Genomic DNA, 13094 nt, shown 5'->3' with positions numbered 1-13094 from the left:
GTTGGATGATGGTTGGTGTTGTGGAGAAGGAAAGGGGCTGGTGTGGAAGTGAAGGGAGGGTGGCTATGAGGGAGGACTGGATATGCCAAGTCACGGGGAGAAGGTAGGGGAAATAGAGATGGGCATGGATATGGGAGACCATCAAGTGGGGGGAAGATATGGGTGTGGAAAGCTATGGGCAAGAGGGTAAATGGCAAGGGAACTGGAAGTCACTTCAGATTAAGATTGGTGTATGGGAGGAGAGGGAAGTGGGCACAGGAAGTCACTGGAGCAGTTGTGCCTGGGGAAGTCCTAGGGGAGTTGTGTGAGGAGTAGTGGAGGGAGAGAGGAAGGCTGAAGCAGTAAATACAAATGGGATACACACCTCTCCATGTCCTAACTAGACCACATGGAACACACAGGAAGAGAAGGCCAAACTGTGCGATGCTCCTAGTGCAATCCACGTAACATGGTATCTTGTTTCATGATGATTACTGACACATAGTGGATCTAAATTCCAGAGCAGAAGCATGGTCTAGCAGCTTGTGCACCTGGCTAGGGGCTTGGAGGCCCCAAGGCTAAGCCTGACAGTGATGTGCTACATTGCCTTAGACAAGTCATTAAGGCGAAAGGTTTCAAACCTGGATGCCTAAAGTTAGACACTCAAATAGAACATTTAGGCACCTAAATAAAAGTGGCCTGATTTATAGCCGTGCTGAGCTCCTGTGGTTCTCACTGACATCAGCTGGAGTTGCAAGTGCTCTGTACCTCTGAAGAGCAGGCCATTGTGGTGTTTCCTGTTTGACATTGCTTAGGTTTCTGGCATGCTGAGTCCACTGCCTATCGTGCTGACCAATAGTGTCTCATTGTTTCCTTGTCCTCACCCCTCACCTCCCATCAGGCTGTCTGTCTCCATCTATTATCTCTTGCTGTATGCCCAGAGTATAAGATCTTTGGGGCAGGGACAGTCTTCTGTTTTGTGTTTGTGCAGCACCTAGCACAATGGGACTCTGAGGTCCACGACTGGGGCTCCCAGGCGCTAGCGTAATACAAATAATAAATAATTGTTATTACTCTGTGTACTCTCTTCCTTCTTTCTCTTTACAGTGGCTTTGATGTGTTTTCTGAAATGTTTCCCTTTCCTCAGTATATTGTCGTCTCTTCATTGTTCCTGTCACTTTTCTATTATAGGCGTCTGCCCCCATCCCCAAACCTGAGTTGGTGATCCTGTTATTTCCTGTTTCTTATTTCCATTCCTGATTCTCCCCAACTCTTCCCCCCATCCCCCAGCCAGGATCTGGTCACTCCATCAATGGTGGGGAAGGAGACTCAGTAGAATATTGAGTCACTGACAGGTTGGCACCTCACATCAATTAGCAGACAAGAGAGTTTTCCCACAGCCCAGAGGGCATTCAGCCCCCACCACAGGATACAAAGAACTCGCACTGGCTTCCGGGAGAGCTCCTTGTATCATGCAGGAGAAGACGACGGCCCAAAAGGAGTTTAACTACAGAAAAACAGGTGTGCAGTGGATAGACTTGTGAGTGGATGTTTCTGCTCCGTAGGACTCTGATTCCATCAGCAAGAAATGCTCATGAATAACCTGTAAGAGATGGCATCACATGGGACACACACAGGCTTGGAATCACACGGCACCACTAACTCCCCTGGTGGAGCAAATGCCTGATCTGGAAACTGTTAGTTAAAAGGAATCATTAGCATGTTATGCAAGAGGGTCTAGATGCAAGAGAACTAAACCCACAAGTGAAAACGTGTGCGTGTGTCTGGGCATATCAACGTATGCCACTGCGGCTGTGAGTAAGAATTTGTGATGTCCCTCAAGGCTTAATAAATACACAAAGGATTCTTTACTGATGCTACTGGACACAGATAGAGCCTGTTATTCCCCTTGACTCTCCAGCAAGCTGTGCTGCCTACTGTCACCGAAAGCAGTTCTCCTTAAGCCCAGGTGTGACCAGGCTGAGTCCCGACTCTGTCCTCCTCAGAGCACACAGACACGGAGTTAGGCCCCGATTCAGCAAAGTGCTTAAACACTTTCTTCACTTTAAGCACATGCTTAAGGGCTTTGTTGAACTGGAACGGACTTAAGCGCATGTTGAAAGTTAAACATGTGCCTAAGTGCTTCCCTGAAATGGGCCCTTAAGCACCGTTTTAAAAAGGTATTTAGGTGTTGCACCGCTTAGCATTGCAATGCCTAGTCTAAATCACCTTGAGAGTCGATAGAATTTAGAGTTCTAAGTGCCTAAAGCCCTTTGGAAATGAGATTTAGGCTCCTAAATCAGTTAGGTGTTCAACACTGAGTGCAGCAACACCTTACTGACCAAAGAAACCCCACTTTCATGGGGCTTGGTTTTATTGGTAGTTCATAATCATTACCAGAACATAAACTTCAGTCTTAGCTTCCCTCCCAAACTTGGGTGTCCCTCCAGGACCAACTCTGCCCTCTCTCCAGGGAACCACTCCCACCTCCCTTATAGCCCAGTGTCACGGAGTGTGGGGGAGTCCAGCCCTGCACCCCTCTTCCTGGGACCCATAGTGACTCTCAGCCAGCCAGTAAAACAGAAGGTTTATTGGACAACAGGAACACAGGCTACAGCAGAGCTTGCAGGCACAGTCAGGACCCCTCCACCGAGTCCTTCTGGGCTTTCAGGGTGCTTGGATCCTAGCTAGGATACCCTGAATTCCGCCCACACAGCCCCAAGCCCAAACTCAAACTGCGTCCCTCCTGCCACTCCCTTCCTTTGTTCCCCTTCCCGGGCAAAGGTGTTGACCTTTCCCCTCCCTTACCTAGCTCAGGTTACAGGCCCTGGCATCTTCCATCCCCTAAAGTCCTCCCCTGCTCTCCCACTCCCCACACAGACAGTCCCTACTGAATCACATCTCTCCACCCTTCGAGACTGAACTGAGCGGGGTCACTCTGCCCAGTGACCTGGGGAAGTTCAGGGTCCCCTCTCCGGGACAACACATCCGCTGTCAGGTTGGCACTTCCCTTCACATGGACCACATCCATGTCATAGTCCTGCAGGAGCAGGCTCCACCTCAGGAGCTTGGCATTGGCTCCTTTCATCTGGTGCAGCCAGGTCAGGGGAGAGTGGTCGGTGCACACGGTGAAGTGTCGCCCAAAGAGATATGGCTCTAGTTTCTTAAGGGCCCACACCATGGCCAGGCATTCCTTCTCGATGGCCGCGTAGCTTTGTTCCCGGGGTAGCAGCTTCTTACTCAGGTACACGATGGGGTGTCTCTCCCCCTTTTCATCCTCCTGCATTAACACTGCCCCCAGTCCCGTGTCTGAGGCATCAGTGAACACCATAAAGGGTTTGTCAAAATCTGGGTTTGCCAGAACTGGGCCACTAACCAGAGCCTCCTTCAGCGCCCGGAAAGACTCCTGGCACTGCTCAGTCCAGATCACCTTGTCTGGCTTCCCCTTTTTGCACAGTTCAGTGATGGGGCCGGCTATGGCACTAAAGTGGGGCACGAACCTTCGATAGTACCCCGCCATCCCAATAAAGGCCTGGACGTGCTTTTTGGTTTGGGGAGCAGGCCAGTCTCTGATCACCTCCACCTTGGCTGGTTCCGGCTTCAGGCAGCCGCTCCCCACCCGATGGCCCAGGTAAGGCCATGTCTACATCTAAAATTTTGCAGCGCTGGTAGTTACAGCTGTATTAGTACAGCTGTATAGGGCCAGCGCTGCAGAGTGGCCACACTTACAGCAACCAGCGCTGCAAGTGGTGTTAGATGTGGCCACACTGCAGCGCTGTTGGGCGGCTTCAAGGGGGGGTTCGGGGAACGGGAGAGCAAACCGGGAAAGGAGACCAGCTTCGCCGCGGTTTGCTCTCGCGTTCCCGAACCCCCTGCAAACCGCAGGGAAGGAGACCTGCTTGCTCGGGGTTCCGGGAACGAGAGAGCAAACCGGGAAAGGAGACCAGCTTCGCCGCGGTTTGCTCTCGCGTTCCCGAACCCCCTGCAAACCGCAGGGAAGGAGACCTGCTTGCTCGGGGAACGGGAGAGCAAACCACGGCGAAGCTGGTCTCCTTTCCCGGTTTGCTCTCGCGTTCCCGGAGCCACCCAGCAAACCGCAGGGAAGGAGACCTGCTTGCTCGGGGCTCCGGGAACTAGAGAGCAAACCGGGAAAGGAGACTCGCTTCGCCGCGGTTTGCTCTCGCGTTCCCGGAGCCACCCAGCAAACCGCAGGGAAGGAGACCTGCTTGCTCGGGGTTCCGGGAACGAGAGAGCAAACCGGGAAAGGAGACCAGCTTCGCCGCGGTTTGCTCTCGCGTTCCCGAACCTCCTGCAAACCGCAGGGAAGGAGACCTGCTTGCTCGGGGAACAGGAGAGCAAACCGCGGCGAAGCTGGTCTCCTTTCCCGGTTTGCTCTCGCGTTCCCGAACCCCCCTGCAAACCGCAGGGAAGGAGACCTGCTTGCTCGGGGTTCCGGGAACGCGAGAGCAAGCTGGGGAAGGAGACCAGCTTGATTACCAGAGGCTTCCTCCTTCCACGGAGGTCAAGAAAAGCGCTGGTAAGTGTTTACATTGGATTACCAGCGCTGGATCACCAGCGCTGGATCCTCTACACCCGAGACAAAACGGGAGTACGGCCAGCGCTGCAAACAGGGAGTTGCAGCGCTGGTGGTGCCCTGCAGATGTGTACACCTTCAAAGTTGCAGCGCTGTAACTCCCTCACCAGCGCTGCAACTTTCTGATGTAGACAAGCCCTAAGATACTTCAGCCATCCCCACCTTGCACTTCTCAGCCTTTACTATTAACCCAGCCTTTCGGAGTCGGTCTAGGACTTGTTTAACCTGGGACATGTGGTCCTCCCAGGTCTGGCTGAAGACGCAGATGTCGTCAATATATGCCACGGCAAAACTCTCCATCCCCCTCAGTAGCTGATCCACCAGGCGCTGGAAGGTGGCCGGCGCTCCCTTGAGGCCGAAGGGCAGGGTCAGAAACTCATAGAGCCCCAGAGGGGTGATAAAGGCCGATTTCAGCCTGGCATCTGCGTCCAGCGGCACTTGCCAGTAGCCTTTCGTAAGATCCATAGTGGTGAGGTACCGAGCACCTCCCAGCTTGTCTAGGAGCTCGTCAGGCCTGGGCATAGGGTAGGCATCAGATACGGTGATGGCATTGAGCTTTCGATAGTCCACACAGAACCGGATTGACCCATTCTTCTTGGGGACTAGCACCACTGGCGAGGCCCAAGGGCTGGAGGACGGCTGGATCACCCCCAAAGCCAGCATGTCCCTGACCTCTCTTTCAAGATCCTGGGCAGTTTTCCCACTGACCTGAAAAGGGGAGCATCTTATAGGGGGATGTGACCCGGTCTCCACCCTGTGGACAGTCAAATTAGTGCGTCCAGGCTGGTTGGAAAACAGCTGTCGTACAGATGCAGCACCCCTCTCATCTCAGCGTGCTGGCCCGGGGTCAGTTGCTCAGAGAGGGGAATCGCCTCCAGGGGGGAACCAGCTTTTGTCTCAGGGAACAGATCCACTAAGGGGTCATCTCCCTGCCCCTCCCAATGTCCACACACGGCCAACACCACATTCCCCCTGTCATAGTATGGTTTCATCATGTTCACATGGTACACCCGACGGTGATGTGCCCGGTTTGACAGCTCCACCACATAGTTTACCTCATTCAGTTGCTTGATAACCTTGAAGGGCCCTTCCCAGGCGGCCTGGAGTTTGTTTCTCCTCACGGGGATAAGAACCATCACCTGATTCCCGGTGGCGAAGGCACGGGCTCGTGCTGTGCGGTCATACCAGACCTTCTGCCTCCTCTGGGCTCGGGCCAGATTCTCCCTGGCCAGGCCCATGAGCTCGGCCAGTCTTTCCCAGAAGGCCAGGACATACTCCACCACTGACTCTCCCTCGGGAGCGGCCTTCCCCTCCCATTCGTCCCTCATCAGGTCTAGGGGCAAATATTGGTGTACCCCCACATCCTTGGGGCCCTCCTTGGCCCCCCATTTCAGGTGTACCCTTGCCACGGGTACCTTGAATGGGGTCCCGCTCACGCCCATCAGGGTCAGGTAGGTGTCGGGCACCATCCGATCTGAGGCCACCACCTCGGGCCGGGCCAGCGTCACCTCTGCGCCCGTGTCCCAGTACCCAGTGACCTTCCTCCCATCCACTTCCAGGGAAACAATGCACTCTTTCCGGAGGGGCAGCCCTGCGCCCACCCGGTAAACCAAAAACCCGGAACCTGGAGCATCCACAGGTGGTATGTTGCCAACCCCCCTTTCCTGGGAATGTAGCCCCTCCTCCGATTGGGTTTTTACCCAGTCCACCCTCTGCGGGTTGGGTCTGCTTGGTCTGTCCCTGAGCTTGGGGCACTGGGCCCGTATGTGACCTCGTTGGCCACAGCGATAGCAGCCCATATCTCGTGGGTCCCCTTGAGTGGGTTGGAGGGACCTGCCGCTGGATGTTCCCCTTTTGGGGGGGTTCTCCATAGGCCCCCTTTGGGAGGTCCCATGATGACTCTCTCTCTGCGTTGAGGCAGGCCTGCTCCTTCGACACTCCTCCCTGCCATCCCCTGCCCGACTGTCCACAAATTGGTCGGCCAGCTGGCCTGCATGCTGCGGGTTCTCCGGCTTCTGGTCCATCAACCACAGCCTCAAGTCGGACGGGCACTGCTCGTACAGGTGCTCCAGTATGAATAGGTCAAGCAGGTCCTCTTTAGTTTGGGCCCCAGCTGTCCACTTGCGGGCATACCCCTGCGCCCGGTTGACCAGTTGTAGGTATGTGACCTCACGGGTTTTACGCTGGCTCCGGAACTTTTTCCGATACATCTCAGGAGTCAGCCCAAACTCGCGGAGCAGGGCCTGTTTGAACAGTTCGTAGTCCCCTGCCTCCGCCCCTTTCAGTCGGCTGTACACCTCCACGGCTGTGGAGTCCAGTAAGGGGGTGAGAACTGCGATCCTGTCTGCAGGGTCAACCCTGTGCAGCTCGCAGGCATTCTCAAAGGCCGTCAGGAAGGTATCTATGTCCTCCCCCTCCTTACGCCGGGGCAGCAAGTGCTTATCAAAGCTCTTTGTAGGCTTGGGTCCCCCCTCACTCACCGCAGCCGGAGCCTCACTGCTCCTCAGCTGGGCCAAGTCCAGCTCATGTTTACGCTGGTTCTCCTTCTCCTCCCACTCACGCTGACGCTGGTTCTCCTCATGTTTACACTGGTTCTCCTCATGTTCACGCTGTTTCGCCTTCTCCTCCAGCTCTCGCCTCTTTAACTCGAGCTCTTCCCGTCTCAGCTCCCTTTCATATTCCAGCCGCCTCCGCTCCACGGATGCCGAGCGTTGCCGGGAGGATCCCCTGCTGGGGGGTGGGCTTCGCTGTGAGGCTCCCCTGCAGGCCGGGGGTGTCACGGTGCCCTCGGTATACACTGGGCTCCTCCCCGCCCTTCCCCTACGCCTAGGAAGGGGGGGTCTCGGGAAGCCCTCGTCTGCCGGCTGACCACTCTCAGCAGGGACAGACACTGGTGCCTGCGCTGCATCTGCTCGGCTGCTTCCCTCAGAGACAGGGCTCCGTTCATTCAACCGATCTTCCTCCTCCAGCCGAGCAATCAGCTGGTCCTTGCTGATCCTCCCTGGGTGCAGCCCCCTCTGCTTGCACAGCTCCACCAGGTCACACTTGCGCCGCTTGGCATACATCTTCCTGCTGGCCACTCACAGGCCGGGGCGCTCGCTGCTCCCCACGGTTTCCAGGGGGACCCCTAGTGCACCAGCCCTTCGTGAGGTCACCACCTCTCTGCCAGGGTCGAGCTGCCGACTCCTTCGCCCCTGGGACCGCTCGCTGCAATCCCCCGGGGGACCCTGTTACTGCAAAGTCCTTCTCACTGGGCACACACTCCCAGGGGTTAGTCACCCCTTCGTTTTACTGCTCCCCAGTCACTTACTGCAGGAAGCGCCATCCACGGGGTGCAGTATGTCCCGCCGCTGCCACCAGTTGTCACGGAGTGTGGGGGAGTCCGGCCCTGCACCCCTCTTCCTGGGACCCACAGTGACTCTCAGCCAGCCAGTAAAACAGAAGGTTTATTGGACAACAGGAACACAAGCTACAGCAGAGCTTGCAGGCACAGTCAGGACCCCTCCACCGAGTCCTTCTGGGCTTTCAGGGTGCTTGGATCCTAGCTAGGATACCCTGAATTCCGCCCACACAGCCCCAAGCCCAAACTCAAACTGCTTCCCTCCTGCCACTCCCTTCCTTTGTTCCCCTTCCCGGGCAAAGGTGTTGACCTTTCCCCTCCCTTACCTAGCTCAGGTTACAGGCCCTGGCATCTTCCATCCCCTAAAGTCCTCCCCTGCTCTCCCACTCCCCACACAGACAGTCCCTACTGCATCACACCCAGCAAGCAGCACCTGCTACAATGAGCCAGCAGAACTTCAGCAGCCTTCTGAAGGGCTCTAGCACCTGTTAAGGGTGTGGTTTGACACGAGAGCCTTATAGGGTGACTAGACAGCAAATGTGAAAAATCGGGACAGGGGTTGGGGGAGGTAATAGGAGCTTATATAAGAAAAAGACCCCAAAATTGGGATTGTCCCTATAAAATCGGGACATCTGGTCACCCGAGAGCCTTACCACCTTGCTGCCCCTGGCCTGGACTAAGCAGTCATGGACTGGGCTGCTGACCATCCTGTAGAATGTGTTCCTGTGCACAACCAAGGCTTTTTGAGAACATGTGGGGCCTAATTGTCAAAAATCTCAGCCTGAAGTACTTGTACAATTGCACACTTGCATTTGTGTGCTCAATTATTGCAACACATGCAAATCAGTAGCCTGTGTGTACTAATGACTAGCTAGGCACCTACCTATCTATTTGCATGCACAGTTGTTACTGCATGAGCAAATATAGGCATTTTTTTTGCATGCAGAAGCCGGCATCAAGGGTTCCACACTCTATGTGTAAATCATACACTGAAAGAGGAAATCTCCAGTACACAGATAGAAACCCTCAACATCTATTTATCTGTTTTTCTAAATGCTTGTTCTGCTTTTGAGGCCTCATGCACCGCCCTCCTTCCCCCCCGCCATCCCCCAGGACTAACAGCCCGCTAAAAGCTCCATGCCCTGTGAGACTGACAGTCATTTGGGACTTTAAGACTTTCAGGTGATATTTGAGAAGCAAAGGCATCAATAATTCCACACAGTGCTTAGGAGACTTATTGTCATGTATCGAACTATTTACGAGAGCCCAGTGAATGATCCACAGAGAATAGTTCTTCCAGTGAACTTAGCTACTTTGGGAACATTTACTCATTATTTGAAATTATTTGCCAAATAATATCTGCAATAAGTCCCAGTCTGAGCTGTTCGGTGGGAGCATTCAGCATGTGAAACTCCAGCTGGGTTGATTAGATTTGATTGGACAGTAGGTGTGACAGTTTGAGGAATATGTCCACATCCATTTATGAATTTCATGTGGTTTTATGAATGCAATCTGTAATTGCAACCAGTTTGTAATTGTAGATCAGATCATCCATTTTGCAGCATTTTGTAGTAGAGAGACTATGTAGAGGTGAGGGGAGGGAGGGAGGAAGGAAGATGTGACAGAGCAATCAAGGGCCATACACACTGAGCAAATTTCCCCTGCTCAAACAATAGGGTTTCTGTCAGCAGGGCCTGTGGCTTTGAATGGACTCTTTTCACAGAAATTTGTCTGGGGAGGAGGGGAGCTGGAATCCCACCCCTCCCCCATCTAATCCAATCTTTTTGACAAGGTAGCCGCTTTCGAAGCCAAGGAAGCCATTTCATTGCCAGGAACAGAAGACAAGCTGGAGTGAGTGGAGGAAGGAAGAACTTTACCTCCCCTAAGGTCTGGAACCAAACCCAGGACTCACAAACAAAACTCTCTTGTACTTTTTAAGAGTAAAGGATGTGTGTTTATGTTTAAGAAATCCCTTTGCTAAGCCTGTGTTTCCTTGTTTTACTGACACATTGCCCTGAAGGTATTAACTAGAAACCAGAGCTCCCACCACCAGGTGGGCTCTGCAAAGAACTTGTCAAAGTCTTGGTTTACACTTAAAATTTTGATCAATATAGCTACAGTGCTCAGGGGTGTGAAAAATCCACACCTCTGAGCATCATAGCTAAGCCAACCTAACCCCCGCTGTAGACGCAACAAGGTTGACAGAAGAATTCTTTCATCAACCTATTTACTGCTGCTCGGGGAGGTGGATTACCTACAGCAACAAAAAAAAACCCCTTCCATTGCCGTAGGAAGCACCTACTCTATGGCTATTATGTCACTACCAGGACCCAGGGGGTAGGAAGCATGTAGGATTCAGCAGTCAGATCCCATCACAACAGGCTGGTGTCCCTCCAGATTGGGGGACAAGACCAGGCCACGGCACAAGGTTTCCTATAAGGTGTGGGTTTTCTCCTGCACTGCCCCATATGCACAGAATGCCCTCCCAGAATTAACTGGGAAGGGCACTACTATCTTCCCCTTCCAAACCCACTGCTTCTGTAAGCCTTTCCAGGAATCAGCCAGTGTCTGGAGATTTGGACATGTCACTCGGGAATAGCTGATATTTCCTTTGATAAAGTAAGCTAACTTGCCTGTGTCTGTGCTACACCCAGTACAACAGGCAAGGAGCTACTGCAGTACAATGAAATCCTGGTGCCTGTGTTCTCTGACTCTGAGTGGTATCTCTTGGAATCAAGTCTCCCAGGTGAATACTCACAATTACTATTGCCAAATTCACCTTCTATAAATATTCTCTAGTATTTGCTTAAAATTTCCCTTGTACGTGAACATTCCTGCCAGCAAACTCGTTCAGCAGAAATGAATACTTGCAGAGCCCAGACAAATAAGGGGCATCAGAGAGGCAGCATGAGCCAGTGGACGGGGAACTGGCCCAGGGCTGAGGAGACCTGGCATTTATTCCCAGCTCTGCCACTCACCTGCTGGGTGACCCTGGGCAACACTTCACCTCCCTGTGCCTCCATTTCCCCTCACACTTTTTTTCTGTTTTGTCTATTTGGATAGTAAGATTTTCAGAGCAGGGACTGTCTCCTATTATGAATTTGTACCTGCCTAGCACAAGGAGGGCCTGATCTTAGCTGAGTTCTCTAGATGCTACCTTAATGCTAATAACAATGAAAAACAAAGCAGGAAAGGATTCAAGTCTTTATGCAGGTGAACATTCATAGATTTGAGGTATCAACCAAGCTCTGCTGTTTACCCAGAAATGTTTTTTTCAGGCACCTGAGCCTGCCTAATGCTGCATTCCCATCCCAGCTCAGTGTGCTCTCGATGGGCTGAAGAGTACACAAGCCCTCCACAGACCCCAACCAAAAGACAGCTTTTACAGGTTTAATTAGTTGACTACCTGGCTATTTTGATGCTCCCGTTATCAAAAAATATGTAAGTTATCCTGTGCAAAATACATAAGTACCATCTAGTCCCTTCTTTTTTGGTGTGTGTGGGTTGGGAGCTTCTGGTACACCCTGATATTGCCCCCTCCAGTGTCCTCACAGGATATTTTTGTAGAGCCACAATTCACGTTCCTCTGGCAGGAAAGAGGTCTGGCTGTAGCTCCTCTGGAATCTCACTGACAGTACTAACCAGAGCACCAGCCAGATGCTGTGCCTGCTCCCTCCATGACATTGCCAGCCGCTTTTACCCTGGGTGCTTGAGAAACTGAGAACACTTTCACTGCCACTAGGGTTGTCTCTTTTTACTAGAGATGGGGCTGAGGCGAAACACTGAACACCCCCAAATTCTGGAAGAGTTCAGAGCCAAAGCCTAGCTCTCTACCTCTGCCCTGTCACTACTTTTTGAAATGTGGCTCCTTAGCATTGCGCCAGCACGTTGTGATGCAACTGACTCTTGGAACATTGCATGGACATGCTTTTTCCCAGGCTCAAGACTAGAGCTGTTCCAAAAAATGGAATTTACATTCCAAATTGAGGACGACAAACTGAAATAGCAAAACTTTTCACAGAATAGGAGACCATGGTGCATCATGGGAGATGTAGTCTGCCCAAGGAGCTGAGCCCATATAGAAGGACAATGAGGGCATAAGATACCTAAATTACAACTCCCATAAGGCATCTTGGCAGATCAGGTGTATGCAAATTAACATCTGAATTTTTCATTTGAATGAAAAAGAGCTTTCAAAAGAGACTAATGGGAAAATGGTGGTCACTTTTTAAGACTGCCTTTTTTTGCTGGTACACAGAATATTGATCATTACTATTACCATTATTGCTTTATACTGTGGCCCTGACTGGAGGTCCCAGGCAGTGATCAGGCCCCATCATGCTAGGCACTGTGCACAGACAGAATAAAAAGATGGTTCCTGCCCACTACAGTTTACAGGGCCAGAGCTCAGCAGCAAATGGGAGATTACCCCACAAATAACTAATTATATGGATGGGACAGACTGAAGTCTATAGGACATTGGCCACAAAAGATTTATGATAGGAAAGGGGCTTATTAAGGCAGGACAGGAGGTCACCTCATATACAACTGGTTATGTGGACAGGGCTCATCAGGAGTACAGGAGATCGCTCCATTGAATATCTGTCCAGAATGGAGGATCTCACTGCTGAGTGAGAGAAATCACTCTACACTGGACATACATTCCCTGTAAGCTGTGCGGCTGGGAAGTCACTCAGCAGGCTATCAAGTGCCACACAGTTCAGGTTTCCCTCCCCCCACTGCCGTGTGCTGGCCCTGCCCTGGAGCTGCTCCCAGGAGCCTCCTGCTTGCTGTGCAGAGCAAGGGAGTGGAGTGCTGATCTCAGGTGTCCCCCTGCCCTGTACACCCTTTCCACAGAGCTGGGGGAGAGGGGGCCGAGATGCACAACAAGGCTCAGGTTGGAGGGAGCTTGCTGGCAGCTGCTGCTGTGTCTGAACTTGCTGATCTACTTAAAAGGTAGCATACTTAAAGGGGCATCTGTAACACACACATACTGTCTTTCACACTCGCCTCCCAACACATACTTATATTGTTGTTACTTCTTGGTACTTCTTTGAAAGTGTGTTATTTTAGTATTTTAGTATTTTGACTGGTCTATGCATTTCATACTTTTTATTTCTCTCTTACATTTAAATTTAATTCTTTGAGTAGTGAGTTCTAAAATGCCTAACCTGTCCTGGA

The 13094-nt window shown here is 52.1% G+C and overlaps 1 protein-coding gene across 1 annotated transcript in view; it reads right to left on the bottom strand.

Moving 5' to 3' along the window:
• The window catches only part of LOC115644644 (sodium- and chloride-dependent GABA transporter 1-like), a 42192-nt gene that overhangs the window by 7063 nt on the left and 22035 nt on the right, over positions 1 to 13094 (bottom strand). The window lies entirely within an intron of this gene.

Source organism: Gopherus evgoodei, chromosome 1 (assembly GCF_007399415.2).
Source record: "Gopherus evgoodei ecotype Sinaloan lineage chromosome 1, rGopEvg1_v1.p, whole genome shotgun sequence".
Classification (NCBI taxonomy): domain Eukaryota; kingdom Metazoa; phylum Chordata; order Testudines; family Testudinidae; genus Gopherus; species Gopherus evgoodei.
This window is presented reverse-complemented; position numbering and strand designations above follow the sequence as displayed.